General features: G+C 37.5%; 2 pseudogenes; both read right to left on the reverse strand.

The window, feature by feature from the left end:
• The window catches only part of LOC122610802, a 4,235-nt pseudogene extending 2,858 nt beyond the window's left edge, over positions 1-1,377 (reverse strand).
• Positions 1,378-8,402: 7,025 nt separating this feature from the next.
• LOC122610803 lies at positions 8,403-10,920 on the reverse strand (annotated as a pseudogene).
• Between the last annotated feature and the right edge of the window lie 2,495 nt (positions 10,921-13,415).

Below are 13,415 nucleotides of genomic sequence, written 5' to 3' on the forward strand. Positions count from 1 at the left end.
AAGCAACAGGAGGTGAACAACAAAGCCTCTCCACCAGAACAAACAAAGCCTCTCCACATTCAAATCCTAATTTAAATTTTAGGGTTTATCTTCACTTAAAAGTAACAACCTTTTGAATCAAGCCCTAACTAGATTAACTAGCTCCATGAAGTTTCAAATCAAAAAGTACAACTAATTACTCTTGTTCTTAATCTTCTCAACAGTAAATTGCTATTTTTAAGAATCTAAAAACTAATAATGCACAGAACATTATAGATTTAATGATTTAGAATTTTAAAAATAGGAGAGAAACAAAAAACATACCTTCCCTGTTCTAGTCATGTTGCAAGATAAAAGAACAAAAGAAATTGAAGTAGGAGGTTGGTGGGAGGTGGCTATGGCCGATCGAGAGAGAGGAAAAAGAAAAAGGAAACTCAGAGAATAATATGTGTGTGAAGAAAACATCCCCACAATCTTATTATTGACTAAAAAAAAGAAAAAAATTGACTGTGTTTGACTGACGGGCTGCGGCGCAGCTCTCCTAGCTGCTGCGCAGTTTTCAAACAGAACGGTTAACTGCGGCGCAGCTTGATGGCTGCGGCGCAGTTTTCAAACAGAAAGGTTTAGCTGCGGCGCAGCTTGAGGACTGCGGCGCAGTTTTCTTTTCTCTCTTTTTTTTTTTTTTTTTTTTTTTTTTTTTTTTTTTTTTTTTTTTTAGATTTTCTGGTTTTCTCAAAACGACACAAGTTGTATGACAACAACATACCTGTCGAACAACTTAACAAAACTTTGGAAAGAAGAACAGCAGATGACAAAGAACCCCCCACTTACCTTCGTTTATTCTTGAAACGACTTACCGAAAGGAGTGTCAGCGGACTCTACCTGTAAGTTCTTATTAAACACAATACCAACGATAAATAAACAAAATAACACAAATAAGAGAACGAGAAGCACGGGTTGCCTCCCGCGAAGCGCTTAATTTATTTACGAGTCGCTAGCTAGACTCGACGTCCTTCTTCATTGCTTCATGTCGAAAAAGGGAAGCTCGTCAACGACGACTCCCACAATTCTTCTCCTCATGGTAAAACTTTAACCTGTGACCATTGACAATAAAAGAAGTGCCATCCGATTTAAACAATTCCACATAACCAGATAGACATGTTTGATCACAAAGGGGCCGGTCCACCTAGATGTCAACTTGGGTTGCTTGAACTTGTACTTAGAAAGGAACAACAAAACCTTATCTCCTACTTTAAAATCCTTCGTTCTAAGCCTACGGTCATGCCACACTTTAGTTCGTTCCTTGTACAACAAGGAGTTATCATAAGCATACAACCTGAGTTCATCTAGTTCATTTAATTGCATAGATCTCAACTCACCAGCCTCGACTAGGTCCATGTTACAATTCTTGAGCGCCCAAAAGGCTTTATGCTCAATTTCGATAGGCAGATGACAAGTCTTGCCATAAAGCAACCGAAATGGGGTAGTCCCAATTGGTGTCTTGTAGGCGGTCCTAAATGCCATAGAGCATCATCAAGCTTGGTGGACCAAGACTTCGGATTATCTCCTACGGTCTTCTCAAGAATTCTCTTTAGTGCCCGATTCGTGTTTTCCACTTGGCCACTCGTTTGCGGGTGGTATGAGGTTGAAAAACGGTGATTTACACCGTACCTCTTAAGCACCTTAGCGAGTTGGTGATTCGCGAAATGACTTCCGCGGTCACTGATTAAGGCCTTAGGCACACCAAAACCTACAGAAAAGCTTTTTCAAGAAATGAATGACCACACGTGCATCATTCGTTGGCAAGGCTTTCGCCTCGGCCCACTTTGAAACATAATCAACGGCAACAAGGATATATAAATTCCTATTCGATGGGAGAAAAGGTCCCATAAAGTCTATGCCCAAACATCAAAAACTTCACATACCTGAATAAAGTTTTGCGGCATTTCATCTCGTTTGGAAAATTACCTTGCGTTGACACACATCACAAACCTCTACCAAGGTTGTGCTTCCTTGAACACGGTAGGCCAAAGAAACCAGCATCATAAACTTTCTTACCAGTGACGGATGCTCCATAGTGTCCCCAGTTGGCCCATGGTGACAAGCATCGAGAATCTGGCGTGTCTCATTATCGGCTACACATCTCTGATCATCCCATCTGCACAAACTTTAAACAAAAAAGGATTTTCCCAAAAGTAATGTTTGGCTCGGTATGAAGTTTCCCGTTCTTGCTTTGACATTTCTTCGGAATACACCTGAACTGAGATAGTTAGCAATATCGGCGAACCAAGGACCTGTTTCAATCTTCATCAAAAACTCATCAGGAAAATCATCATTAATATCATGCTCTTGTAACTCCTCACGGTGAGGGTTTTCGAGCCTACTAAGATGGTCAGCTGCCACATTCTCTGCTCCCTTTTGTCTTTAATTTCAATGTCGAATTCTTGCAAAAGCAAGACCCAACGAATCAAGCGAGGCTTAGCATCTTGTTTCGTGAACAAGTACCTAAGGGCAGAGTGGTCAGTGTAGACAATTGTCTTGTTAAGGACCAAGTAGGGACGGAATTTATCAAAAGCATACACCACAGCTAACAACTCTTTCTCAGTGACAGTGTAATTCTGTTGAGCTGGGTTCAAAGTCTTGCTAGCATACGAAATAGGGCGGAAGTGCTTATCCCCCCTTTGGCCTAAAACGGCCCCTAAGGCATAATCGCTAGCGTCACACATCAACTCGAATGGTAAGGACCAATCGGGTGGAGTCATAATGGGGGAATTGGTCAAACTTTCTTTAAGCAAGTTGAATGCATCAAGACAGTCTTTATCAAAAACAAACGGGACATCCTTCTCTAACAACTTAGTCATGGGTCTAGTGATTTTGGAGAAATCTTTAATAAACCTCCGGTAAAAACCGGCATGACCAAGGAAGCTTCTAACCGACTTAACATTTGTAGGTGGAGGTAATTTGCTTATTACATCAATTTTAGCTTTGTCTACCTCTAACCTTCTCTAGAAACTTTATGTCCCAAAACAATACCCTCCTTGACCATGAAATGACATTTCTCCCAATTCAAAACCAAATGTGCCCGCTCACACCTTTCCAACATTTTGTCAAGACTCTTCAAACAATTTTCAAATGAACTACCAAACACAGAAAAATCATCCATAAAGACTTCCATGGAAGTTTCTAGCATATCCTGAAAGATTGCATTCATGCAACGTTGGAAAGTACCGGGTGCATTACAAAGACCGAAAGGCATCCTCCTATAGGCATAAGTGCCATAGGGACAAGTAAAGGTGGTCTTTTCTTGGTCTTTCGGGTCTATGGGTATTTGGAAATACCCAGAAAACCCGTCTAAAAAACAGAAATACTCGTTTCCGGCGAGCCGTTCGAGCATTTGGTCAATGAATGGTAAAAGGAAATGATCTTGCGGGTCGCTTCATTCAATTTCCGATAATCGATGCATACCCTCCACCCCGTAACAGTTCTTGTGGGAATTAATTCATCTTTATCATTTACAACAACAGTCATCCCACCCTTTTTCGGTACACAGTGTACCGGACTTACCCATGAACTATCAGAAATGGGGAATATGATTCCCGCATCTAACAATTTCAAAACCTCTTTTTTAACAACATCCTTCATATTTGGATTCAATCTCCGTTGTCTTTGCACAACAGGTTAACATCATCGACAAAGTTAATTGTGTGCTTACAAAATTCTGGACTTATACCCGGGATGTCGGAAATCTTCCATGCAAAGGCCTTTTTATGGGCCTTCAACACAGTAATAAGTCTAGATTTTTCATCCTCCATCAAAGAAGATGAGATAACAACCGGAAGAAGAGACGTACCTTCCAAATATGCATACTCCAAGTGATCCGGAAGTTGCTTAAGTTCCAAATCGGTGGGAGGACTTTCAACCGATGTAGGAACTCGGATACTTTCACCATTGTTGATTTCTTCGAAAGGTTCATCCTCCCGTGGAGTTTCATCAACATCAAGAGCCATGATTTCCTGCATCATTTCTTCTACCCACTCATGCTCTTCTTCACTACAAGCTAACACTGCTTGTCCATCTTCCATATCTAAGTAGTCCATAAGCTCCTTCTCCAAAGCATCTTTCTCTTCAACCACATCGACCCTGAAACACGATTCATCACAAGAGTAAGGGTGCCTAAGAGCTTTATCAACATTAAACATAACCCGGTCATTACCGACACCTAAGGAAATTTCCTTAGCTTTGACTCGGATGATGGCATCCGCGGTCATGAGGAATGGTCGGCCCAAAATTAGAGGCACATTGATGTCCGCCTCCATTTCCAAAATAACAAAATCCACCGGGAATATCAAATGACCCACCTTAATCTGCAAATTTTCCGCTATCCCCATGGGATATTGGAAGATCTATCCGCGAGCCTAATGCTCATACGGGTTGGGGTCAATGCACCCAGAGACAACTTTTTATAAACTGAATAAGGCATTAGATTTATGCTGGCCCCAAGATCGGCCAATGCCTTGTATAACTCAAGACCAAAAGAACAAGAAATAAGAAAACTCCCTGGATCATCAAGCTTAGGAGGTATCTCGTTCTTTATTATTGCTGAAACTTCGGCACTCATGACTGCCGTCTTATCTTCTTGAAGTTTCTTCCTATCCGAAATGAGATCTTTGAGAAACTTTGCATAGTTGGGCATACCTGCAAGGAGATCAACTAATGGAACAGTAATGTTAACATTCTGAATCAGATCAACGAACTTCTTGAAGTTCGCCTTTATCTTCCCTTGCTTCAACCGTTGAGGATAAGGCACCTTCGGTTTGTAAGGCTTCACGGGAGGTGCCTCATCAGTAGGTTTCTCGGCTTTCTTAGATGGAATGGCCGGGATTGGCTCCATCTCGATCTCTTCATCAACTGCAACTTCTGGTTCAATCTGCACGAGAGGAGTAACAACATTAGGTGAAACATTTGCAGAGTTATAAGAGTTACCTGCTCTCGTCGTGATTGCGTTGACTTGCTCATTTCTTGCATTCGGATGGTTGTACTTAGCTCCAGATCCTTGGCTGTTTTGTTGAGGTTTCGGGTTCTGCTGAGTGTTGCTCGGTAGGGTACCGGGCTGCCTGCTTGAGTTTCCTAGCCTTTCCAACCTAGCTTCAATATCCTGAAACGTTGCTTGAGTACTCTTCGAACTTTGCTCAAGCTTACTCGCCAACCCATCCAACCTAGTAGTCATAGCATCCCATTGAGAGGACATCTTCTCACTGGTAGCTTTCTGAGCGCCTACCAAATCTTTCATGATGTCTCTCAATTCCGAATTCGCATTTTGTTGACTGTTGAACCTACTAAACCTGCTTCCAACAAAACCAGAATTATTAGCATTAAAATTGGACGAAGGATAAGAAGTACCTGATGACCGATTTTGGTAACCGGTACCCTGATTGAAGTTCCCTTGCTGATTTTGGACATAGTTAACTTCCTGAGCTGGCTTATCCGGACAATCTTCTGAATAATGCATGTCCCCACAGTAGTCACACCCATCAGCAATCACCTTGACATCCCTTTCAATGCTTTTGAATCTCACGTCTTGGTTGTCAAACCTCTCGTTCATCTGCTTCGTGAGGGCTTTGACTTCAGCAACCAAGCTTGATTCTTCACTACTCTCCAACTTTGCTACAGTCTTTCCACTAGTTCTCTTACTTACAACCTCATCACGATCGGAGAACTCTTTGGCCATATCATCTAAAATTTTGTATCCTTCAGCTGGGGTGACATTGTTCAAACTACCTCCAAATGCCCCGGCTAATTCCCTTCTAGTTCTCTTTAATAACCCATCATAGAAAATTTCAACCACTGCTTCCGTGTTCAAATTGTTTCCTGGGCAATTCCTGATCATCTCCTTATATCGTTTCCAGGCATCCACTACATCTTCCCCTGGATCTTGAGTGAATGATCGGATCTTATTCTCCAACTGTCTCTGAGTCCTTATAGAGTAGAACTCATCAATGAACCCAACACGAAGCTCGTCCCATGTGGTATACAGATCATCTGGCTGCTCTTTTAACCATGCTTTAGCTCCTCCACATAAAGTGAGTGGAAAAAGCTCAAGCTTCACATTGTCATCTTGGTTCGCGCCATAGTGATAGAACCTACAAATCTTCTCGAACCTTTCCAAATGCCCATACGGATCATTATGCGTCACCCCATCGAACTTCTCCTCCTCCACACTTTTCAAATGACTTCCTTTAATAGAAAAGTTTACTCCGGTGGTTGGAAGGCGAATAGGGGTGCCCCTATTTGTGGGGACATTTCTCCTACGGTCACCGTAAAGACGGTTATTGGGGTTTTCCGGCTCTCTATCACCCATTCTCCTGGCTCTGACTGGTTGAGTTGGCTGAGGATTTTCTTTAAGAATCTCGGTTAAATCCTGATGCTCAGTTTATCCTGATTATCTTCTTCCCTTGAACTATCACCAGTTTTGAACAAACTACTACCTTCGGAGAATTTAGGACTTAAGTGCACCCCGGACGTTGAGCCTTCCTTTGAGTAATATTTATCCAAGTCTACGTCCGGGTGGTCACGGTTTTCGGTGTTTGAAGGCTCCGTGTTGTTTAATCTGATTAAGCGTCGTCTGGCTTTCCCTGGATTAAATTGAGGACTAAGCAAAGGTCTACCAGAGGTTCTTGTGTTCATCAACTACAAAGCATCTGCACAAACACCACAAGGAAACGTTAACCGCACCAGAAACTAACAAAATGAAACTGAAACAAAAAGAAAATAAAATCTAACTATGAAAAACAATTAACTTCCTCACAATTGAATTGCAAGGGAGGATCGAATCACAAAACTAACAATTACTTAAATTAAGTCCCCGGCAGCGGCGCCAAAAACTTGATGTGCGAAATCTAGCTTTAAATTTATAACACGATTTACCGATTAATTCTGATTACTACACACTCACAGGCAGTGTACCTGATCGTATGCAGTATAGTGAATAACTGGTAAGCCGAGATCGTTCGCAAGGACTTAAACAAGCATTTGTAAAGACGTTCAATGATTCAAGTAAAATGGGGGGTTTTCGTGGCCGAATTGCCACGATGCAAATAGTCAGTTGGAAATTAGTAATCCCACAGGATTAATCGAAAAAGAGTTTATAGTTTATAACAAAAATTTAAAAGTCACCCATCTTGATTTCGCTCAACAGAATGTTAGGATTGCACATTTGATGAAGTTCAAATTCAATTTAGTGATTTAATGACCGAGACTCAAATTAATCGTTAACTCCGTACCCGTTAAGTTAACTACTTATTCGACTCTCTTATATAAACTAGGTTCGTTATTAAGACCGGTACCCCACGACGCCTTTTTATAATTTCCCTAGTTAAACAATTGTTTTGATCATTTCAGATAACAATTTTGCCTAATCGATTGTACCCAACCGTCAATCCGTCAATTCTTATCAAATATTCACTGCCCCCTACCGTACCCGTCATAGAACCAATTGCTTCTAGCAAAACAATCAAAATAACTTGTACCCAAATCCTAGTCGTCACTAAGAAACAAGCACAAATTATCCGCAATCAATAATTGAATAACAAAGAATTAATAGATTAAGTTCACGACAAAATGTTAAATCAAATCACTTGAATTAATAAATATTGTGCAATCCCCACATAATGTCTCACTCCATCAAAATGAATGAAAAGGTGATTAGCCACTCATATTGAAATACAAATAACAAAACAAAATGAAGGAATTCATCGTTACCTAGTACAAAGGATTGAACGGAAATAACGAGGATAATCCAATTGTAATATCAATCTTCAAAAATGAGAAATCTGATCAAAAGTCTCCTAAAAATGTACTTGAAACGGCTGGAAAACATAACATAGGGTTTTGGGGTGAAAAACAAGCTATTTATATGTTTCCCAAAAATAGTTGTGCAGGTGTCGACATAAGCTGCTGCGCAGCTTATAAGCTGCTGCGCAGCTCCCCTCTGACCGCGGTTGACCGTTTGACTTTCATTGACTTCGCTGGAAATTCACTAGGCAAGCTGCTGCGCAGCTTACTAAGCTGCTGCGCAGCTTGAGTCCACTGTTCTACAACTGCTGCGCAGCTTTTAAGCTGCTGCGCAGCTTGAGCTTTCTGTTTTGTAGCTGCTGCGCAGCTTTTAAGCTGCTGCGCAGCTCTCCTAGCTCCAGATTTGACTTTCGTTGACTTTTACCAAACTTCATCCAAACGACCCGGAAATCATCCGTAACCACTTATTTCACCCCAAGAATGTCGTTTTCTTCCAAAATACGCTCAAGTATCTGCTACTAACCTGAAACACTAACGGATACCATAAACGCAACAAATGTATATAAAACGACTCATTAAACATGCTAACTTAACTATATAAACCGTAGGAAATGGGTATAAAATACGACATATCATCCACCACCACCTACAATTATATCAAGTCAATTGCCAATCACATTCAATTTCTTTTCATTTCCTTGTATTTTTAATCTTGTTCAGTTTTAATACTGCTAAATAACATCTAAGCTCACGACCACAAAATTGCAACATTTCATTTACAGGTAAGCATTTAATCTAAGCTTCTTGTTGCAAGCCTTTTAAGATATTTTTGTTTTACATGATATAAATGAACATATAGTGTACAGAAAATACACGTACCAAGGCCACGTGCTCTCATCTGTTCCCCTCGAAGCTTCTCTATTTCACGAGCCATCAAAATTAGATCTTTCTCCATCGCTTCCTTTTGAATCAAATGTTCCTCATTTGTTTTCTTCATCAATTCATAATCTCTCCTACATATGATTCCATGTTGAATTACAGACAGCTCAGAGCTTTACAAAAATAAATGAATCAGGATCAATATAATACCTCATATCCACAAGGTCTTTACGCATCCCATCAATATCATTCTTGATAGCCACCACCTGCTCATTCTCAGCCTTCAATCTATCAGTATCCTTGGTCAGAGTTTGAACTTGATTCGATAATTCTTGCCTCAATGAATTCAATTTCTATGCTTCACCTCTTAAATGACCCACATCTGCCCTAAGAGGCTCAGTATCACGAAGCTCAGCCTCAAGCTTCCTTCCTCTGTCAACCAGATCCCGGGTCTTTGCATCTCTGTCGGCTTGCAATTTGGGAATGATTTGACCTAACCTATGAATCTCATCTTTGACTGCGGTCAATTCCCTTTGAAGACTCACGTTTTCTTCTACCAGATGTCCATTCTCAGCAACAAAACGTTGTATATCATGATGTTGGAACTCAAGCTCCTCTTCAAGAACTGCAGGGTGAGGAGGTAATTGCCCTGGTCCACGATGCACCACAGGCATAGGGCCATCACGAGGACCTCGGGGCATACGATTCCTTCCAGACATATTGATGATCCAAAATACCTGAAAACAAGAAGAATATACTGAAGAAGCCTGAATAATCATGCATATATATTTCTTATGCGGTTGGAAAATGTCAATGAAGCAAGAGAAGGGAAATAAGACTTGATATTATTAAGCAAATGCAAAACTTTTATGCAAGTGCAAAACATTCCACTTTAGATGTGTCAGACATGTAACGATTAACAAACAAATTCTTAACAATCGTGATAACCTTTAGTGATTGTATTATAGCAAAACTACATCTTATCAAGCATGAAACAGGGCCTACAACCCACAAGCTGAAAGACCCAGCTCAAGAAGCCCACTATGCATCAAGATTTTTAACACGACTTACATACAAGGTGAAACCAATATTATTATTTCAGAGAGTAAACTAATTTCTCTGATTGTTTATTAAAGGTTCCACTGTATATACATACATATATACACACACGCTATATATATATGTGTGTGTGTGTGTGTGTGTATGTAGGTTTTAGGTAAAATAAAACAAGTATTAAAGTAAAAAAAAAAAACAATAGGTTTTTTTTAGTGATAATCACCGTGCATCATGAAAATCATCGTACATCAATTGATTCGTGAATCTTCGTGCATCAATTTAACCATGATTTAAGGGTCAAGATCTTGTCGTATTTGTTTTACTTTGATACTTGTTTTACAATACCCAACCCCTATGTATGTATGTATTCAGTCTGAAATGGGCCAACTCAAAACTCAAGTTTCAATGATCTAAACAAAACTAAGAACTAAAAACCAGGTGGTTCGAATTTCCATTTTCCCAATCACAACCCCAACATTAAAGTCACTTAGACCAATTGCGCCTAAAATCTAAAACAGTGAAAGAGCAGCCATTGAGATATGCGAACACAACGGATTTAAATTAAGCAAGAAAAAAAGCTCACTTGCTTTTCAACTTATGCGAACATTTAAAGCAAACGGTTCCATGTTATAACAGTCATCCTTAATTTCAAAATACGAACCACCTTGATGCTAAATTGCTAATTGTGGTTATAATTCTCTATACAAGACTTCCGCGAATACAACTTTTTACGTTTTCAGAATCCCATCCGACCAGCTAGAAGTAATTCTCGTCTTGTAACTTTCAAACTTTAGAGACATAAGTATTACTTACAATATTTATTCTATTTTATTACATAGAATTAGTACATATATGTGCATTAAATTAGGGTTAGCTACTAGTATTTTTTTTATAAGGCTTGAGCTGATAAACTGAGTAGGTTTTCGCTTACTTACTGGTATTATTTACATTTACATTAGCCAGTTCAATTTATTTATCCTAATTACTTTGCGCTCATGATCAACACCAATTAAAATTTAATAAAATCACATGATACTAGATTATAATGAAATTAGCACTAAACACAGTATATATCAAGAGTGTGGTACACAGATAGATATATAAATTTATTTGTATCTAAGAAAACAATTTACCTTGATTGACTTAAAGAGGCGAAAATTTCACCGCGAAACCCTACTGGGTAGCAGCAGCCAGCAGCCAGCAGGTAACTGCTATGTTATAATTATTTATGTTATTTTTTATCATAACCTGTTTGGGCTTTTATGGACAAGGGTTAGGCCCGCTAAAATGGACGATAATATGGTTTAAGATTTTGAAAAATTTACATATATATCTCATATTATCATATTAAAGACATAATAATTATATATATATATCCAAAGCATACTTTAAAAATATTATATTTATGCAATTTAAAAGTTTGCAATTTTAATATATATATATACTAGGTCTTTTACCCGCACGATGTGCGGATTTTTTTTAAGTAGTATAATAATAAACTATATTATGAAACATGAAAAATATAGTGACCTCTAATCCTTGGATGATAGATTATGTAATGTGAATTCCATGCATAATGTTTTAACATACAAATAGACCTAAATTCAGGTTGAAATTTGGCATTGAGGACTTTGGCTATACTTTAAAGAATTGTTATAGTTGGTCGAATACCCGCAACATACAATTAGGTCAACAAAACAAAACAATGAAGTGTAGTGTAGACCTACATGTAAAGTTGAAACACGCGAATTCGATTTATTGGAGTGCCCAGAATATATGATCAAGAATTAGGTGAAGATGTCTGGACTCTGAACCAACCTATTTTGATACATCTATTATCGTCTATTAGTTCATATAGAGTATATTATTTCCACATCATGATGATTGAATCTTTTGACTACATAGAGCTTGATGAGTGTTTAACTATTTGTTAAATAGCAATTATATACATACACAAAATAAAGCTTAAAAAAACCTTTTTTATAGAATTACTAATGTGATTAGATTATATTACCATTCATCCTAAATACATACAAATGGAATCAATAACAAATGAATTTGTAATCGTACGTACAATTCTAACAAATATAAGGATTTAGTAATATAGAATTTGTAATCATACGTACTAAGTGACGATTTTATTAAAAATAAAAATAAATAACAACAACAACAACAATAATAAAGGGTATGTAAGAATTTGTAGATTTGTAATATTTTTGTCAAATTAATGTTGATCAATCCCATAAATATATTGTTTTTCATATACGATATATCCAATTTTATAGTTTTTATATTCTAATTTATACTATATTTTCTATAAAAAAAATTGATAATTTAAAAAAAACATAGAGATGCCACATAGGATAAATCTTATGTGACAACATTTAAGCATAATTTTGATTTAGGGAGGATGACTTAAAAGGCTAGGATTCCTACTATTTTACTATTTATATATATATATATATATATATATATATATATATATATATATATATATATAACTATGTCTTTAAAACGGGATATATATGTAAATTTCTCTAAGATTGGGAGATTTTTAATTTTCATTTTCTTTTTTTGTTAAATGCAAATTTTGTCCCTGTGGTTTTTAAAAAAATGGTTTTTCATCCCTCTGTTATTTTTTGCATTTTTTTCATCCCTATGGTACAACTTCGTCCTTGTCTCCGTTAAGTCTCCCCTACGTGCAAGTCACATGAGGGGCAACTTCATCTCTTTTTTTCTAATGGATAGTGGGTCTCGATATTTAAGGCCAGCCACCGTCTTATTTCCCATTTATCGTCCCTATGCGCCATCTCTCTCCCACCCTTTCAGCTTCCCTTAAAAACACACACACACAAACACACCATGGAAGTTCCACGCTGGCGTAGAAGACAACCAAATGACAAAGATGATCCGAAAGATGTTTATGGTAACTACTAATTTAGGGTTTCATAAAATTAATTTTATTTAGGGTTTTGTTTAAGGGTTTCGAAAAATCGATTTATTATAGCTTAATTTTTTTTTTTTTCTGTAGAAATTTACAAGGATCTATTTACCAGCTACGTTCATTATGATGGTAAGTTCACAGAAACCCATAATAGACAATACATTGATGGAAATATGCAAGTTTTTGCCTTCATTGAGTATGATGTATTTTCTATGCATGACATGAATGATATGATTAGAGAAATTGGGTGTGAAGACTGTATAATGTATTATCATTTTTTGATATGGGTGTATGTTTAAGACATTATGCTTTTGGATGTGTTATGTTTTCTAAACAATTTGCTTTTGTATGTATAAGACATGTGTTATGGCTAAGACTTGTAATGTTATGATATTATGGTATTCATGCGAAGACTTGTAAAGTTTATTATGGTATTATGCTAAGACTTGTAAAGTTGTTATCTTTTTTTGCCCCATTATTTTCGATTATGTCATCAGACTAATGCAGGGATTGTATTTGAATTAAACCACAATTTACAAAAATTTAAATTAAACCATAGACTAATGCAGATTAAACCACATATTAATGCAGGAATAATACAGGATTTTGTCACAGACTAATGCAAAAATAAACAATTTTCATTCATTAAAATCACAAAAATACGAATTACATAACACTTCACTAAATTAACACAAACAACTTTATCTTCAACCTAAACAATTCCAACTATCTGAACAACCATATGGAAAAAAAAATCCAGCTACAT

The sequence above is a fragment of the Erigeron canadensis genome, chromosome 8 (genome assembly GCF_010389155.1).
Source record: "Erigeron canadensis isolate Cc75 chromosome 8, C_canadensis_v1, whole genome shotgun sequence".
Lineage (NCBI taxonomy): Eukaryota > Viridiplantae > Streptophyta > Magnoliopsida > Asterales > Asteraceae > Erigeron > Erigeron canadensis.